This window comes from Pomacea canaliculata, linkage group LG2 (genome assembly GCF_003073045.1).
Source record: "Pomacea canaliculata isolate SZHN2017 linkage group LG2, ASM307304v1, whole genome shotgun sequence".
Lineage (NCBI taxonomy): Eukaryota > Metazoa > Mollusca > Gastropoda > Architaenioglossa > Ampullariidae > Pomacea > Pomacea canaliculata.
In genome coordinates this window covers 20,655,979-20,668,095 of record NC_037591.1, presented here as the reverse complement: position 1 = coordinate 20,668,095, position 12,117 = coordinate 20,655,979, and positions in this window count along the sequence as shown.

Sequence of the window (12,117 nt, the reverse complement as noted above, 5' to 3'; positions counted from 1 at the left end):
TTCGATCAATGATGGGTAAGTTGAGGATATGGCAAGGGAGAGAGTTCCATAGTTTCGCTGCACAGTTACTAAAAATCCTGTGACCATATATGTTGTTCTGATCGTGCAGATCTTGAAAAAAATTAGCCCGTATTCAATGCGGTCCTATAGGCTAGGTCCTCTCACGAACCACATGCAAGCGGCTCGATACTGGTGTGCTGCAGGGTACTTCGCCCTGAGGTGTGGATCGAGTGGGTACCGGACTACACGTAGGGTTGGGGAAGGTAAGGGAGAGGAGATGGTCACAAAGCCGGTCCAGAGAAGTGAGGGCTCTAACTCCTCACTAGTCATTTACATAAAAGTGGATATAGTGACAACAAAGATCGTACAACACACACACGCTCGCACGCACGCGCGCACAATGTGACAATTTTTTAAAAAAAATTAAAACCGTAAGACAGACAGAGATAAGAAAGTTAGGGAAACAACATCGTTAGGGCGTAGGATTACCTCATATTGACTACCTGACGTATTTTACCTCAGCGACAGCGACTAACAAGTCTCGACTGTGTAGGCAGAATACGACAACTCTCATTTTATTGTGTCATTTTTTTCGTAAAAATGAAAACCAAGCACTTCCTCGTCAAGTATTACAAAAGCGAGTAAGCGGACGACGAATGATGTTCTAGACAAGGCATCAGTAGATATATTGAGTCGCTCGATTGTTAGCTGCTGGAGGGGGGAGGGCCAGGTGAAATGAATAGTAGGGACAGGTGACGCAGACACACTCTGGTATAAAAACAAAGACACCGGATCAGCAAAACAGCATCCTCTAATTAGCCTTTTGGCTCCTTCTGTTTCTGTCTACATCTGAGCGCCTCAACTGGACGCTGACAATCGATCCTTATCGACACGTGTCGTACAAAATGTCTGAGTGCTGGATTAGACGTCAATGATCAATACATGTTTCAGGTTTATCATCTCAACAATAATTTAATAATAATTTGTCTTTGTCTACAGCTTGACACTAACGAAGGTAAGTATTAAACTCTTGCCCATGTATTGTTGCAAAACAGACTTGTTATCATTTTCTTCAGAAAAGAATCCCCTCAACCACGCTCGTCAGTTTAGTGCACACCTGCTTGTCTAGCTAATAACAGGAGGAGTGCAAAAATGATTCGAATGAAGAAAGGCGCCAGAAACAATTAGACAGAGGGAAGAACACAGACCATGAAAGCAACAGATAATAAAGATGTGAAGACATCTTGACAAAACTACTGGCTGAGGTTCTCAAGAGAAGTGAGACCTACCCCATGTGAAGTGGAAAGACACATTCAGCGTTATGATGATGTCTTCTCCCAAATAATTTCTTTTGAATAAGTTTTTTTTGGCTAGTCAGATAAGAAATGACTGTTTTGTTTCATAAATTTTGGTTAAGTTAAAATATAAACAATTAAAGAAACAATGATTTTGAAAGGGGAAATTTGTTCGGATGTATAGTATTCTTTATACCTAACCCCGAAATCGCTTCAAAAACCCACTTCAGTACTGGTGACACTAAAGTACGACTCTAGCTGTTTGAGTAATGTAATATTAGGGACTTTACTTTTTTCAACCTTTTCGTGTGATTTTTCAGGACCTCTAGGAATAATAATAATAATAATAATAATAATAATAATAATAATAATAATAATAATAATAATAATAGGTAAGACAGGTAAGAAATCTAGAATTCACTACAGAACAAGCATAAACAAGCATATTATCGCATGAAGATGGACTGTACCGATACAGTTAATATAGACAAAGCAATAGGCATTGGAGAAGAGAAAGAAACTTGCAGAAGTCATAGAGTTAAACATGAAGCAGAAATGGACCCCTTTATATTTTTAAAATGACAAGCGATGAACAAAGATGACAATTTTACAATGGTAGAAGGATACTTATTAAGTTTATTTGAATAACAGATGTTTAGGACTGTACATCTTCTAGGGGTGAGGAGTTCTTGCATCTATAAAAGACAAATTTGAAACCTTTTATAGTGAAGAAAAAAAGAAAATATATTTCATAAATTAAGTTTTAAACTAAGAGACGGTGATGGAGTGTGGAAGATGAGGAAGGAGACAAAAAATGTCATGAAAAAGAAGTACAGAAAAAGAATAATAAGAAGAAAGGAAGTGCAGAAGGAATTGAAGGAAAGAAAAGAAAAATAAGGAAGGAAGGAAAGCTTGCATGGTCGCCGACGGTAGGCTGTTCACTTATCTGGGAGCGTCACCACATGTAAGATTTTGAATTTCCCGTCAGACCAGCTGAAAGAACAGGCTCCGCGATCGCTCACCTGGTCATCGTAGGCATCGAACCGTCATCGCTTGCAGATGGGTACTCCATCTTGACGCTTCGTCTCGGACAACGTCTGATTTCACACCAGCTCGAGCAGCTGCCGCAAACACTGGCGGAGACACTTTTCGCCAAAGGTTATGCCCGTTGAGGACTTTGTTTACCCTTTCTGCAACGACTGCATCGATTTGACCAGATCTCCAACAACAAGCTTGGAAACCCAATCATCCAGAATCTGGCTCGAGTGCTTCTTGAGACTTCCCCATCTACACTTGCCGCTGTGTCCAGGCCCGCTGCACACGGGAATTTCGGTACCGCGGCCGCCATGTTGTCGTGCTCCGTTAGTGACGTCACCGTGCATCATCTGACTGATTTCTCTCTCGTCCCGAATACTTGAAGAAGTGAACGATTCTCACGGAATTATTATTCCAGTCACGTCACTTTGACGTCGATGTGGCGTCATGTTGACGTCCACGGCACATGAAAGACACCCGAAATAGTTTTACCTTTTCTGTACCGTGGCTATGTGACGTAAGCTTTGCAATCACTCACCTGGTGCACGCTCACCTGGGTTTACCTACCGTGATTTCATAGTTTGAACGCAAGAAGAGCAGTTTGTTCTGAAGTAATAATTTTTATATTCACGTTGACCCAAAGACAGTTGAGGCGAAAGTGCAACAGTCTCATTTTATTTTTTTGTTTTGTTTTTGTTGTTACATTAGATTACCTTTACTGCATCAACAATTACCAATCATTATCAGACTAGTTGACTGTAAATCGTTAATAACAGCACAGCAATAACCATGATGCACTAGCAGTGACGTCACACACAGGGAGGGACTTCTGTCATGAGGGAAGCTCAGCACGTCGACTATTACAAGAGCTCAGGCAGCAGCAATAAACCAACCGTCAGCAGCGGAGGGCCAGCTTCCAGGCGGGGATGGTGGGAGGAGAAGGGAGGAGCGCTGGAGGATTTCGATTTTATGGGGCGAGAGTCGGTGAGGCCGACAATGGAGCTCTATACCTGAGCCAGGTAGTGGCCAGGCATGATCAATGAGCACTGCCACGGAGATCAAAGCCGGCCACGGTCCGATAACCTGACTGTTCTTGCAGCAAACAAAAGGTTGGGAGGACTTCTTGTTTCCCCTCCTTGTAGCTTTCGTCTAAGATGGAAAATTCTGGTTAGCTGATGGTTCTCTTTCCGCTATGCTACTAACAGCTTCGCCAACTACTACTACTATTGTTGGTACCACCTTTTCAGCAAGTGTAAGCAACTGTGCAGAATGGGTCTTGAATTATGGGCTCATTAGGACATTGATTCTCGAAGAAAATTGTCGAATGAACTGAGTTTTAATAGTTTGAGAGACAGTTATCGACTTTTTATGACAGTCTGGGTCATGGGTATTCAGAAACTAAGCCTGGGAGAGAACCCCAGAAAGCAGAATAGAGCCCTGCATATGAAGTATCGAGCGACAACCGAAAGGTCTGCTCGCTTGCGGGATTAAGGCCCCAAGATTATGTCTGTCTGTCTGTCTGTCTGTCTGCCTGTCTGTCTAATAATGGCCACAATCCATTTTATTTTCCTAATTTGTCTCTACGTTCTGCCTGTCGTCTGCACGCCTATCTTCCTGTTTTCATTAGCAGATCGTGTTTCTTTAACACGCCATTCATGTCTTGATCGTGCGAACTATTTAATTACGACAGGAGACGACGACACCCTACACTGACGCAGCTCCAACTTCCAACGTCTCTTTGGTTTCTAAGGAAACACGTCAAGCTGTTTACAGTCTGATCACGACATGGACAATAAACATAGAAACATAAAAATAAATACAGCCCACATCAAACAACTGTAGAGGTCTGAGACGTGAAAATGGTTTTTTTTTTTTTTTAATCAAAACGAAACACAACCGGTGGGAAATCACCGTTGTGGTTGTACAGAAAAAAAACTGAACAAGACTGCCGTTACTGGAGTATCCGCCAGAGCCGAGGGTGTCTATGGGTCTGGGAGCAGTGTTCAGCCCACCCGTTAATCGCTCTTCCTGACATGAATCCCGACCTCGCGTTTCACCGGGTGCCGGGTGTCGGCGTCTTCACGCGAGCTGCTGTTCCGCATGATTGGCGCTAATGTGTGACTGACATCGATCAGGGCCTGCAGGTAATCTGCAACTTTGTTTCCAACCTGTGGGGTAGAGCCTGGAGTGAAAGCTTTTCACTGTGTAATTTTTGTGCTTGATATCAAATCAATTTTTATTTTTGGGGGAGAAAGGACCAAAATAAGGACTGAGACACAATGGAGAAAAACGGAGACCCGAGGTGGAAGGCGGTGTTAATGTGGGTAGGGGAAGGTGCGAATGCACTGTTTGGAAGTGCTTGCAAGACTGTGATAGTAGTTGTCTTGTGTTGGCTGGGGTGGGTTTGTGTCAGTCCATAGTCTACACGTGTTAGTTGTGTTGAGGGGTATGATGGGAAGACTACAATATTAGTTGTCTTGTGATTTTTTTCTGTCTTTATGTTTGTGCGTCTACTTTCATGTCTCCCCCTCTGCCTGTCTACTTGTTAACCTGTTCACCTGTTCACCTGTCGGTATAGATTTGTCGACCGGCATTTGCTCTTGTTTGTTTGTTTTTTTTTTTTTACCTTGAGACCCAGCAAACTCATTATCTCTGTTACTGTAGTTGTTTGTGTCATCTTCCATTTCCAAGTACACTTTTTTCTTGCATACTTGTAAATTTTCTTTCCTTAATGTGCCCACTGCTGAAATATTTTCCCATTGATGTATAGTATTTCTGCATATGTGTCTATGTGGAGGCGAGTATTATTAAGAAAATATATCTCATATTTGCAGGTTATTTGAGGACTTGAATCCCTCTTTAGTTTAACAATCTGAAACTTCTCACGCCACACGTGAGAGCTTCCTTCACGCAAAACACGTTTTCATTTAACTGCAGGGTTAAGTATAAGAAAGGAACATGTTTGGTTAGCACAGATGATAAGAACTTATTTTCATTAAAACGTTAATGAAAAGTGTAATTCTAGAAACGTAGTGGCAGGTGTGCTGTAATTGTCTCGCCCAAGGTTTGTGAGCATCGGCGTGGTAAAAAAATGACTGAAGATGTAATCTGAGGAAGGTAATGAAAGAGGAATCGCGGTATTCATGACGGTATTCAGGTAAAAATCCGAGATTGTGACGGAATGAGTGTAACATATCCGTTCTTCATTAAACTAGAGCCACATTCAACATGCACAGTCAAGCATCCATAACGCCTCCAGACTTTCTCTACTTTAGTACACTTAGTACAAATTGAAATAATTTTACAGAGCTTTCCTTTTCACAAGTCTTTTCTTCAAAATTTGAGCATAGCAATTGGTATATTGCATCCAAACATCAAGAAATTTTGTTCGAAAAAACCTAAATCCAACAACATTTATGAAATATTTTCAAGACATTTATGGAGATAGCAAAAATTATAATAAGGATTTCTTTCTTTTAAACCAATAAAAGTTAAACGTGGTCTTTAAAACTATTTTAAAAGCAATAATAAATCGTTTAGGAAATTGTGATAATGCAAATAGTGTAGTACTTCTACTAATAACACTACTACTACTGCTGCTACTACTAACAATAGTGTGAGTAGAGTTATTTCCCACTTTCACCTATCTGAGTTTGATGACAGCGCCTGATAACAGCTCACACGATATTTGTCTTCATTGTTCTTTCGCCGAGTTTTAGCCAATCTCTGAAGCTGATTAACAGACGGTCATTCACTTAGACTCTCTGCCCACCCACCCTCCTTCTTGATTACCTTGACGTTTTATTTTTTTGCCTCACAAATATTGTAGATGTCAGTTTATCAACGGACATTAATCACATTTGTTTAAGATTTTTTTGGTGAAGCCATTTGCCAAGAAACCCACGCTTGATGTCGGTGAGTTAAACAACTCCAGCTCAGTCACCAACTTCGTCTCTCCTCTTTAAGTATTCGAGAAAGTAGTTTTAAACAGCTTGGAATCATTACAAACTCTCCAACTCATCTCCACTGCCAAGTAGAGTATTTTGTTTAATCAAATAGTGCCGAGACTGCTCTCGTCAAAGTAACGCTGACATTCTGTTTGCCCCCAACAGTGAGGATGTTTCTGGCTTGGCTTTGATTGACCTGTCTTCCGAATTCAATACAAGTAGAGGGTGTATACGTGTCACGTAAACTTTGTCAGACAGTGTAGATAAGGGTGTATATGTGACATAAACATTGTCAGACAATTGAGACATAAATATTAAACGGGTGTACACGTGATGTAAAAAGTCAGATGGTACACAACAACTTGAAGCTGAACGAAGCTCTCTTCAACGACTATCGGAGTACCCAAACCAATAATGTTGTAGAGGCCGACATTCCCCTTGCCGCCTGTGTTAGGAATCTTACTTTTATCATCACTGCTTACATCATGTTGACAAACAAGTTGCAGCTCTGTCAGTCTGCTTACTACAACTCCCTAAGATTAGTGCCATCCACTACTTTTCTCGGACAATATGCTAACACCCTTGTATGTTCATTCGTTCTCGAAAGGTTTCATCGCTGCAACATCGCCAACAGGCTGTCCGCAACCGTTTTCACAAACTCAGCATGTACATAACTCAGCTGCACATCTGCTGCTCGAATGAAGGAAACTTGATCGTTATTTCTCTCCTTCCCTCTCCGTATGTTGTCGGTTTGTGCTCGCATTTAGTACAAGATGTCTGTGCTCTTTCTGTGAAGGCACTTGTTCTGCATGCTCCTCCGAAGTTCTGACCCTCTACATTCCATCCAGAAGCCTCTCTAATCGTCTCTCAGTGCACACTGTCTTTTCCTGTCACCAGAACAATAATTTACAGTTACCAGATTTTTAGCTATGGTGCAACAAAGCAATGGAACTCTCTACATCCTCCACTTACCTACCATCGAACCTTTTTAACTGAGATTAAAAACATCTTTACCGTGAGGACTACTAAACACAGCTCATTGCTAACCTGTTCTTACTACCACCACTACTACTATATTACAACTTATTGGGGAAAGACTTCCAATGCCAATATTTTTTTTATCTCCTTCGTCTTCTGTACATAAGGATTCTGAAAGAATCGCAGAAAAATAAGCAAAACTAAAAAAAAAAAAGTCGTGAAGACTTACATTTCTTGCATTCATTTAAATAGTCAGCTAAGAAAAACCATACAACAAATTTTTGGATGCTTCTGGCAAATATGCAGATAATTCAGCCTGATAATTTCTCTCTCGCTCCGTTAGTGTTCCGTACAAAATCGTTGTGTCTAATCAGTCTGGAATTCGAAAGAGAGTTGTTCCCGAAACCTGACAACCATGATCTGCAAGCGAGCGGCAAGGGGGCTACAGGGGAACGAACAGAACGGAACACAAGGGAGAGATCGGGAGGGCAAAGCTTGGCTGAACTGAACTCACTCCGGAGGATGCTATGGGCACAAGGGCGGGCTTTGCAGCTTCTTCGGTTCGTGACATTTGGGCGAGTTTTTGGCCGAACACTCATCAGGCGCCTGCCCGCCAGGCCGTCCATCGCCGACCATCGATTACGTTACGGCATCCTCGGCGGTTTAACCTGCTGCAACCCAGGCGCCTCCCTGGCCCAGCTTCACCTCGTGTGCCCAGGATTGTAGGGTTAAGGAATTACTTCTAGATAAAATACTTAGTAAGACCTTTTTGTTTCTGTATTCAACGAAAGGGGAAAAAATACAGATGGAGAGACAGAGAGGGGGAGAGAGAGAGATAAAAAGACTGACAAAAATGAGGCAGTGACAAGGAGGGAGGGACAAGGTTGGAAAAGAAAGAAAGACAGGTAAAGTAAGAGGAAGAGAAGGGCAGCTGAAACAAGTAACAACAAAAGTAATGAAAAGAAACGAAAACAATGTTATGTACAGAAATTTCGATCTCCACCAGGTGGTGGGGTCGGGGTCGGGGAGTGGATTCTGGAGGGGTTGTTTAACCTTCCTCTTTCCCACATTTGTGTTCTTAAAGCACACATAGCAGTTAAGGAAACAAACAAAGATAATTATATAGCGATAATGATTTCAACCACCTGGGTGATCATGAGTTTGTTTGACATTGCCTCTATATTCCACACACACACACACACATTCGTGTTCTTAAAGCCTCGTGACATTTATCATAATTGCTTTACGTGAACACTTTTTTATTATTTTAATAATATTTCTGTAATACTGCTTTCTCTTATTTTGTTGCCATTTTATGTGGTTTGCCAAAGGTGGGCATTTCTAATTTGTCATTTTTGTGGCAAAAATACATTCTTGTTTCCGTCATCAAGACATTCTGTCACTAACTGCTTCCTAATGTTTACAAAGTGGTCACATTATCGTTCTTTATAATAATAAAGAACTCCTTATACTGCTTTATTCATGATTATTTTTCAACGCGCTCACAAGATCACAATTAAAAGCTGAAGATTATTCTGGCAACAATTGTAGTTATTTATCTATCTACTTTTATTATAAGTCAGCTTTCTTTGACAGCTTATACCTGACTCTTCCTTGGTTTATATCAAGGCATGATCATTTTTATTTTTGCTTTCTGTGTGTTTCTATGTTTTTGTCTTAGAACTTTTATTGTAATATATCTTAAGATGTGACATGTCTTACTGCATTATGTATTTTGCTTCATTGTACATCAAGACAACGCTTTAGTGAATATCTTAAGATTAAAATATTCGTACTGTATTATAAGTAAGAATATAACCTATTACTGAATTACATCTGTGGATACAATGCACTATAAATCCTTTAAACGTATACTAAAGCACATCTATAGTGTCTTACTGAGTTACATCTTAGGATATAATGTCTTTTTGTAATATAGTGTTAGATGTGACATATTATATCTTAGGCTAAGACATATTACTGCACTGTATATTTGGATAAAACATCTCTCTGTATTATACATCATAGTTGATAATATCTTACTGAATTAAATCTAAGGATATTACGATATAACGAATTATTGCATGTATGTGTTCACAGATTAATGTAATATTACAGAGGATGTGACGTCTTGCTGCATTATGTTAAGACATACTGTTTTCATATATTATAATTAATATATAGATATATATCATCATACCCTATTATACTGTAGGCTACTGTCAGACCTTTTGCTGTGTTATGTCCGAGGATATTGCTTCTATCTGTATTACTATTTATTATATTATAGGAAATGACAGCTTGTTGCTTATATCTAAGGATATAACATCTAACGTTGTATTATATTTTAGTGTATGACATTTTACTGTATTATATTTTAGGTGTATAAAGTTTTATTCTGAGATCTTACCATAACGCATAGAATATTATAATTTGAGGTGAAATGTTTCCTGCATTATACCTTAAGATAAAATATCTTAGTGAATTATATCGTTAGATACAACATCTTAGTGTATGTTATCTTTAGATATAGCATCTTAGTGTATGTTATCTTTAGATATAGCATCTTAGTGTATGTTATCGTTTGATATAATGTTTGATATAACTGAAATGTATCTTAAGAGTAACTGCTGATTGGAATTGTGTTAAGATATACACAGTTATTTTAGGGTATATAGTTATACTCTTAGATCTTGAGATACAGTAGCTTGCTGTTTTATTATTTAAGATATAACAACTTAACTGTATTGTATTTTAAATATAACACCTTGTTTTATAACAGGACATTACACTTTACTATATATATGTTTTCAGAGATAATTTCCTCTGTTCTTTAAACATTACCGTTATACTAATTAATCTTACTGTCTATTTTCTGATAGTTTCACCAATTTATCATGCAAAGTTTTGAACTTTAGCAGTTTAATCAGACTAGGAACTTTGGGAAGTACTTTAGAGCTCTCCTCATCTTAAATGCCACGGCTAGTGTGCATGTCTGTCAGCTTCTGTCAATTTCAAAACAATTATTATTCTGGAGCTTTCTATCGAACAAAACACTTTCCATTTCTGCTTAAATCAACTTTGTATGTTAGCCTTCAATGTACTTTCTATTTTTCCCTTAAAGCAGCTTTTTATGATAGCGCTTTCTCTTGTGAACCACTTCAGGGAAACGTTTTCTGTATCTTTCAGTAAAGATTTGTCAAACTTTGACATTTCAGATTGATCAGTTTGGTATTATTGGCGAAGGCTACATTAATCAGCTGAGATTAAGATACTCAGAGTAACGATAGAGGACAGAAACAAGAAACTACAGCAACACATGGCGAAAGATGAAGACAAAAGCAAAAAGAAAAAAAAATATTGAAACAGGGAAATTAGAAAGAACACAGCAGCAGCAGATGTCGACGACAACAACAAGGATAAATAAATAAGGTCACGAAGAAGAAGAAAAAAAAAAAAAAAAAAAAACAAGCATGAAACTATAGTATTTTATAGACGTGTTTGAAAGTTTGAGCATCCCAGCACGTCCTCATAATCTCATAATGTTTTATTTGAATATACTATTCATGTGTTTCAGTAGGTAAGAATTACTGGTTTGGTAATCAGTGGTTCGCAGAATGTAGTTCTATGATACGTAAGTGATTGTGCTTTTTTACCTTTTTGTATTCTCTTGATTTGTTGATTATTGTTGCTGTTTGTGGTCCTCTTGATATTGTGCTGCTTGTACAGCAAGACATCACATTACATCACTAGATGAAGCCTCGTCCTCGTCTGTCAGGTGTGACACCGACTGTGGCATTCAGTGATATTCGGAGTTAAAACTAGCGATTGGAATATTTTCTGTTAACTTCCAATATCTTCATGTTTAATTTCAGGGTTGATTTTTGTCAAAGATAAAAAATGAAGTGATGTATAGACCAGAAAGAAAGATTTACTTAGTGTAGACGGAGTCGCAAGATGTCAGAAAATGCCATGGCCTGACATCCACATCAGTATGAGCTAGCGAATATCATGATTCAATGATCACAGCTCCACCAGAGGCAACTCTTTGACCGAGTCACTCAGGGTGAAGTCCTCTTGAGACAAGGAAAGCCAGGAATCGTGACTTTCAGTGATATAGACTCTCGGCCCAGGGATGCTTCTGGACATTTTAGCAAACATCAGCTTTTCAAGCACGTGCTAGTTTCTAAAACACTTTCTCACCCCGTTTTTAAGAATATCTCTTGAAAAGAGAACTCTCTGAGCTACCTCTTGGGAAAAATTCTCAGTTCATGTAAATCATTTCTAAGAGAAAGGTCAACCCGATATGAGAAGTGGTGACAATATCTCCTGTCCACGGCACGTGAGAACTTAATTGTTTTAAACGTTTTTAATGTCCACATTTCAGCTGTTAGCCAGATAGGTAATTCTCTAAGTTTTGAAAAAGTTATTAAAAGTCAGTATCTTTTATTATAAAGTTTTTATATATTGTATTTCTGACTGCTGTGTCTTCTTCATCTTCCCCTCCAGCACTGCTTCTCTCTGTTCTTCTCATTGCTTCTCTCTCGCCACTGTTACTCCCTGTCTTCGTCTCTTTAATCCGAAAACTTTCTCCTCTTTTACTTTTTTAGTGTTCTACCAGCCAACAAAGGTCTCAGATCTGTAGCATTTATATCATATAGTCACACTGTGCTACATACATTCGTTATTAAAAATACGAACCCTGGGGTGGGCGACTACCTACAGCAGAACCTTAAAACAACTTGTGGGGAGCTTGGTTCGTCTGCTGTCCACAGTATTCAAAAGGAGTTGTGTCCATTTTTAAAATTTTAATTCTTAGGTCAAAAGACAACCCCAGTCTTGTACAAAGTAACCCAAGTGCA